Below are 7,419 nucleotides of genomic sequence, written 5' to 3' on the forward strand. Positions count from 1 at the left end.
AAGTACTAGCTTCTTGTGGATTCCTTTGGATGGTTAATTTAAAAAATATTCTTCGGATCACTTGGACATTTTAAGAGATGAAGAATATGAGAAGGAATGAGGGAGAAGTCAAACCCTTGGACCTCCCTAAAATTAGAAATAATATATAATAGAAAAGATCCTAAGAGAAGATAGATCTTCTCTTTCAGGACATCAATGATTGATGTCCTGAGAACATCTCTATCCTAGGATATGAGGAGACCTTCTTCTCTAGATGTTTTTCAAACTTTTAGATCTTATGTTATCTAATTTTTTCATAAAAAAATCTCATGATTGATGGAGAAGAAGGGTTTTAAAAAAACTTTAAGAGATGACATTCTTTTCTTCTTCTTCTCTCATCAGGACATGATTAAATCATGTCCAAAATCAGATCACCATGCCCCAACTCATTGGAGCATAGATCCACCACGCCATCCCTCTTTCTCTCTTAGATTTTTATCACATAAATTCATAAAAATAAAGAAAAAATAAACTGAAAGAAAAATAATAAGAGAAGACAATCTTCTCTCTTACCTTTTGTCTCTACAAGACATCAACTTTTGATGTCTTGATAGAAGACTCTCCTCCAAGAAAACTGGCACCTCAAAATATCCATGCCATCCTCTTTCTTCTCTGCCTTTTTTATGGAAAAATTATAGATTTCTGACTCCCACCTACTATCATATAGGAGACACCACTAGATAAGGTAGACTAGGTCAAATGACCCAGTCAAACAAGGAAACCATGGGGCGTCCAACTCTTGGATGCCCTTTCCCTTATTATCTGCATGGAGATCAAGAAATCATGCATAAAAGAGGTGACAAAAAGAAAAAGTTGGCATGGAGAAAGTTGGCGCAAGAGAGGAGAGAGGAGTTTTTGTCAAGAGAGACTTTTTCAAAGGAAATAAACCCAAACCACTTTCCATAATGAACCAAATCAAATCTGATTCAAATCTCTAAAATAAGTGGTGTGAGATAACATTCCTTAGATATGGATATCACAGAAAAAATATCTGAAAATAAATATGTGGGCATGGGCTTTCTTAGGTGGCGCAAGGGAGAAGATGGAATCCTAGTCTAACTAGGATTCTCATGTAGACTAGGTCAAACTCTTTGAACCCAATCCAGATTAATTGCAACCTAATTAAGGATGATCCTAGTCCAACTAAAAGCCCAATTAAATCAGATTAAATCATATTTAATTTTGATTTAAATCCTAACGTAATTAACAATTAGGTGCATATAAGTCCTAGTCGAATAGGGACTTGTTCTTCCTTGCAACTGGCTTATCCAATAAACCAATTAGACTTAATCCAATTAAGTCCAAACCAATTCTAATTGAATCAAATTTAATTAGACTTGATCTTGCCTAATTGCTTAATCAGATTGAGTCAATTAGTAATCCAATTGCTAATTGATTCTCCTGTAATACTTGCATTAGGTCAAACATCAATCACATTGATCGTTTAACCTTAGAATGATTTTCAATTATCAATTAACCATCTGATTAGGTTACAAACTCTTATGTGTTTGATCCTATAGATTTGAACCTAAGTCGATAGCACAGAAACTAATTTCTATACCAGTCGAAGTAACCATCTAGCAATGATTTTCGACGTCCAGATAAGTCGAATATATGCAAAGCAACATTCTAAGAACCCTGACCCATGGTTACCGTATAATTCATTCTTTTGACCAATAATGCTCAAGACGACTTTAAGTATGCTGTCAATACTCATACAAGTCATCTCTATTGTGTCTCAAAATTTTGTAAATCCCATGACTCCTCACGAGGATTACCCAGACCTAGATTTTGCTAAATTGAAACACAGCGAGACATTCTCTTTCTGAAGTTAATCAGGAGTGATCAATCCCATCTTGACTCACACACTGACTTCACAAGTACTTGACTGTACCTAAAATCTTTCGAACTTATATTAAAAATACAGGCAGTCCGGTACCAAAGTACAGTGAGTTGCTTGTAAGTCATCGTGGTGATCTCAGGTCGGAGGGATACTTATACCTATCAGCCTTAGCTAGCTACTCTTGACAGTAGAGTGTTACATTGATCACGTTTAGTGCAGATGTACTCCTACATCTCATCTGGATGCCATACCAGTGTCTCCACATCACTTGATTACGAGGACAACCAACGCTATGGCATACAACGACCTACACTTGATAAGTTATCGTCCTTGTTAATAACTTATCATTTGATCGTGAATAATTTAAGAACCATCCGATAAATCCTTCTTTATCGATTGATTATGGTTCTAAGGACTTCATCATAATTTAGGAGTTCATTTAAGGAAGATAGAACTATTATGATAAACCTGCCAAATAACTATTATTATTAGATAATTCATATACTAATTTCAATCATCTACCACTTAGATAATTGGCTTTAGGATACATTTTCCAACAACTCTCACTTGTACTAAAGCCAATCAGAATGATATCAAATATCCTATCTTCCACTTGAGTTCGTAGAACTTCTTAGTTTCGAGACCTTAGCAAATGGGTCGGTCAAGTTCTCCTTTTTCATCGATCTTTCAAAGATCGATGTCATCCTGATCTAAAATCAAAGGTGATAGCAATACAGAATATGCTGGTCCTTCGGTTCTTTAGCCAGAGCTATGGCTCCAGTGCTATGATAGGACTGGACCATCGGTGGAGGGTGCCACTCCCAACCTGCTAATGAAGCTCAGCAACTACATAGCTTACATGGCAGCATCATATACTACGATGTACTCTACATCACTAACTGAGTAGGCTAAAGTATCCTACTTGAAACTTTTTAGCAGATTGCTCCTACAATTAGGGTATGATCTGATACTTTCTTGTTGTCATCTTGATCTGATGAAATTGAAACATCCACATATTTAAAGTCAGTATTTTCATATTTGAGTCACTGATCTTAGTATTTCTCAAATACTTAAGGATTGTCTATATAATCTTCCAGTGGTTCTTACTTAGATCAGACTGGTATCTGCTTACTACCATTAGTGAGTATACCATATCTGATCTTGAACATGGAGAAATTAGATGACACCCAAATCTTTATTCCTTGCAATGCTGGAATGCCATTTCCGATTAAGAGAATTTCATCCACAAACAACATAAGGAATAACACTACAGAATATTTTGCCCACTTATAAATGCAGGGTTTCTCTTTGTTCATAACAAAGACATATGTTCAAAATGTATGTTCCAACTCTGGGATAATAGCGAAACGGGCTTTATAGGTCTTCACCTTTCTGTCTGCACCACTCTGATCCTTTTGAAAAATTCATCACACCCAATGGGTTTTATCCCTTCAGGTGAATCATCTAGTGTCCATACACTATTGATTTTCATAGATTTTAATTTGGATTTAATGGCTTCAAGCTACTTCTCAGAGTTAGACCACTGTATTGCATCCCTATAGGTGATCGAATCCTTGTTAATCTCATCGAGCTCAATAGGATCGCCGTCCTAGACCTAGACACTGTAGTGTCTGTCCAGCTAACGCGGTACTCTATCAGATCTCCTTAAAGGTGTTACTTTAATGGGCTCTGAGTTTGATCTAATCAAATTCAGTTCTGTAGGTTTATTAGATTATGTCGGTTCATTTTCTGTCAGTCAAACTTTCAAGTTCAACTTGATAGGCATCGGTTCCTTCTCTAAGGAACTCTTTCCAAAAGGAATGCCCTACTACTGATGAGCATCTTATGTTCTTCAGCATGTTAGAATTAGTAACCCTTAAACACCTATTGGACCAAGAACCAAGTTTATCTGTATGCAAATCTTTGACATAGGCCGATCAACTCCAAACCCAAAGGTGAGAGAGTCTAGGTCTATGCCCGATCTATATCTCATATGGAATCTGTACAACAGACTTACTCAGTATATTTTCAGAGTAAAATAGGTAGTCACACAAGAGCACAATCTTGAAATAGACAGAGAAGTGAACCCTATCGTGGTTGAACCATGTCTAACAAAGTTCAACTTCTCCTTTCAGATACACTGTATTCTGAAAAAAATCCACTGAGAGAGAATCCAATTCTCTCTTAGACATGTCACAAACTCACTGGATAAGTATTCGCCTCCTCGATCTGATCGAAGAGTTCTAACACCTTATCCAGTTTGTTTCTATATTTCATTATTGAATCATTTGAACATTTCAAATGATTCAGACCAGACGCACCCATGCCCAGATAGGTCGTCTGTAACGAAATATTAATATCTTCCTCTGGTCCTTAAGTTCACAGGTCCATATATATCACTATGTATGAGACTTAGAACTTTATCAGCTCCTTCACCTTTTCCATTAAAAGGTGACTTTGTCATCTTTCCAAGAAGACAAGACTCACAGGCTATTAATGGTTTACAATCATTGATGTCGAGATTTTTCTCTCAAGCTAATCCGTTTATCCTGTTCTTGTCAAGGTGACTAAGCCTATAATGCTAAAGATAGACATCCATGACATTATCTAACTTGGGTGCGTATATTACACTTAACAGACTGTGTAAATGTTAAATATCATTTCCTTATTGTCCATGTATTAGTGTAACATTATTCACAATAATATCACAATAATCTTTCTTTATTAATGAATGATGATCATCTTTGGCCAAAAGGCCAACAAAGATTACATTCATCATAAACAATGGACAATAGTAATAATTACACTAAATGATAATATTTGAAAATAAGCTTTACAATTCCTAAAGTTAGGATTGGAATAAGACTTTCATCCCTAATATTCAAGAATCTCTCACCATTTTTAAACATTCCACTTACTTGTAGTCCTAGTAATAAATTGCATAAGACCATCAGCATCTAATACCTAGATAGTAGAATTATATAGAAAAACTTTAAGGTGTTATCATATAACATCCTTGATGAGCAACTCTTGCTCCTTTCTCTTGTTCAGCCTATTATGGTCAAGGGAAGCAAGACAATTCTTCTTTCTATGACTCTGCTTCTAATAGTAGAAGCAACATGCCTAATTTCGGTCAATTTTGGACTAATTATTTTGACGGGACTAAGAGGCCCCATGATGGAACCATATCTAGGGTTTCAGGATTAGATCTTGAAACTTTTTCAAGATCAGGCAGCGGAAGACTAAAATAAATCAAAATTTATTTTCTAAAATCAGAAAATCTCTAGATCTAAGATTCTATTACATGATTATTATATAGTATTAAATCAAAAATTAAAATATATAGAGCATGAACTATATGTTGATCATATCAACATGTTTCTATACTACATCTAATGTATGTATTAAACAATAGATCAGATCTATTACCTTGCAAGTTAGACGTTCTAACCTTTTTGATCTGGGCTTGAGGATGATGTTGCAAATCACATATCATCCGATCTCTAGGAGTCGTCCACACGAGCCCACGAATCTCGACCAGAAGTCCTGCTTCAGGAAATCAGCACAGTATGCTAGTACTGTGCTGATCCTTCTTCGATGGTTGATCAGGTGCCTCCTTCTTCTTGATTTGGGCTCTTCCAAAGATGAGAAGTAGGAGGAGGAGTTTTAGATCTGAGACACTCTCAGAAAACTCAAGATGGAGGAAGAAAAGAGATGAAACTAACAACCCTAGAAGAAGACCCTCTTCTTCTTCTCTTTACTCTCTCCTAGACACCCTGTCTTGTGTCTATTATATCTCCACGATCCAAAGGTCTTTCTCTCTGATTTTAGATGCCCCAAAGATATCTCAAATCTCTGTGTTCACCAAAAATTTTATGAAAAATTCATTTTATAGAGAGAGATATGATAGAGTCATTGTCTAGGTTAAATACCTAGTCAAGGCTTATCCAAACATGGCAAGATAAGGGGCGCCCAACTCTTGGGCTCCTCTTCCTTATTTTTGTGCATAGACCACCAGAAAAGGGTACACAATATGTTCCCTAAAAGTCATAAAAATCTCAAAAAAAATCTGAGTAAATTTGGTGCAAAAAAGAAAGAGTTTTGGATTTCTAAAACTCTATCTCATAGAATTTGAAATCCAAACTTACTCCCACTTTGATTTGATCCACAACCACTTTCATGTATGAAAGAAGAGAGAAAACCTTTTGGATATGGGAAAGACCTGGGAGAGGGCTTTTGTTGCATAAAATAAGAAGGGATTGGCGTGGAATAAGAGAGAGAGCGTGGGGGGGCTTATGTGGCGCAAGGTGGAATCCTAGTCTTACTAGGATTCTATCTTATGACTTGTTTTAATTTGGTTTCTCAAACCAAATCAAATCAAAATTAGATCAACCCAATTAAAATAGGTATTAACCCAATTAAAAATTAATTTAATCAAATTAAATCAGATTTAAATCAGATTTAATTTTTTAATCAAATTAAAAATTAGGTTGACCTAAGTCCTAATTGAACTAGGACTAGTTTTTTTCTTGCACTTGGCTTATCCAATAAACCAATTGGACTTGATCCAATCAAGTCCAAATCAAATCTAATTAAATTATATTCAATTAGACTTAATCTCAGTCTATTGGCTTAATCAAATTAAGTCAATTAGCAATCAAATTGCTAATCGATCCTCCTGCAACACTTGCACTAGGTTAAATGTCAATCGTATTGATCATTTAACCCTAGAACGATTCTTAATCGTTGATCAACCATCCGATCGGATCATGAACTCTAATGTGTGCGACCTCATAGGTTCGAAGCTAAGTCGGAAGCACAGAAATAAATTTCTGTATCAATCAAAGTGACCATCTAGCAATGGTACCCGACGATCGGATAGGTCGAATGTGTATTACAACATCCTTAGAACCCATGCGGATATAGTTTCATATAATTCATCTCCTTGATCAAAATGATCATAGGACACCTCAGAGTTCAACTGTCAACTATGATTAGGTTGTCACATTGTATTTCAAAATATTAAATCCATCTGATGGATTATCCCGGCCAAGATTTTGCTAAATTGAAATACAGTGACTCATTCTTCTCCAACTCTTGGAGTGGTCAATCCCATCTCGATCACACTCTGACTTCGCAAGTATTTGATTATGCCCAGAATGTTAGATGTGTGCCCTAGATACCAGATTGGCTGACATATTCCTGTACAAATCTAAGGACAAATTTATAATTTTGACTATAAATCAATAAATGGGTTATTCTTCTATCACATTGTGTACATTGTGTCTGTGATATATCCTTTGAGTTAGTAGAAATATCAATTCATATTTTCAAGAGTTAAAAATTTAAGGCATAAATTTACATAACTAACTCATAAACAGCTCCTGACCATAGGATCATCACGAGGATGGTGATCGATCTGCAAAGTTGGTGTACGATCGCTTCCTTAGGATAGATGTGTCTTGAGTCTATGGTGTGGAGACACCGAAGTGAAAGTATAGATATTCGTTGAGAAGAGAGTACTGAGCATGATCATA

This window comes from Elaeis guineensis, unplaced genomic scaffold (assembly GCF_000442705.2).
Source record: "Elaeis guineensis isolate ETL-2024a unplaced genomic scaffold, EG11 Super_Scaffold_32645, whole genome shotgun sequence".
NCBI lineage: Eukaryota > Viridiplantae > Streptophyta > Magnoliopsida > Arecales > Arecaceae > Elaeis > Elaeis guineensis.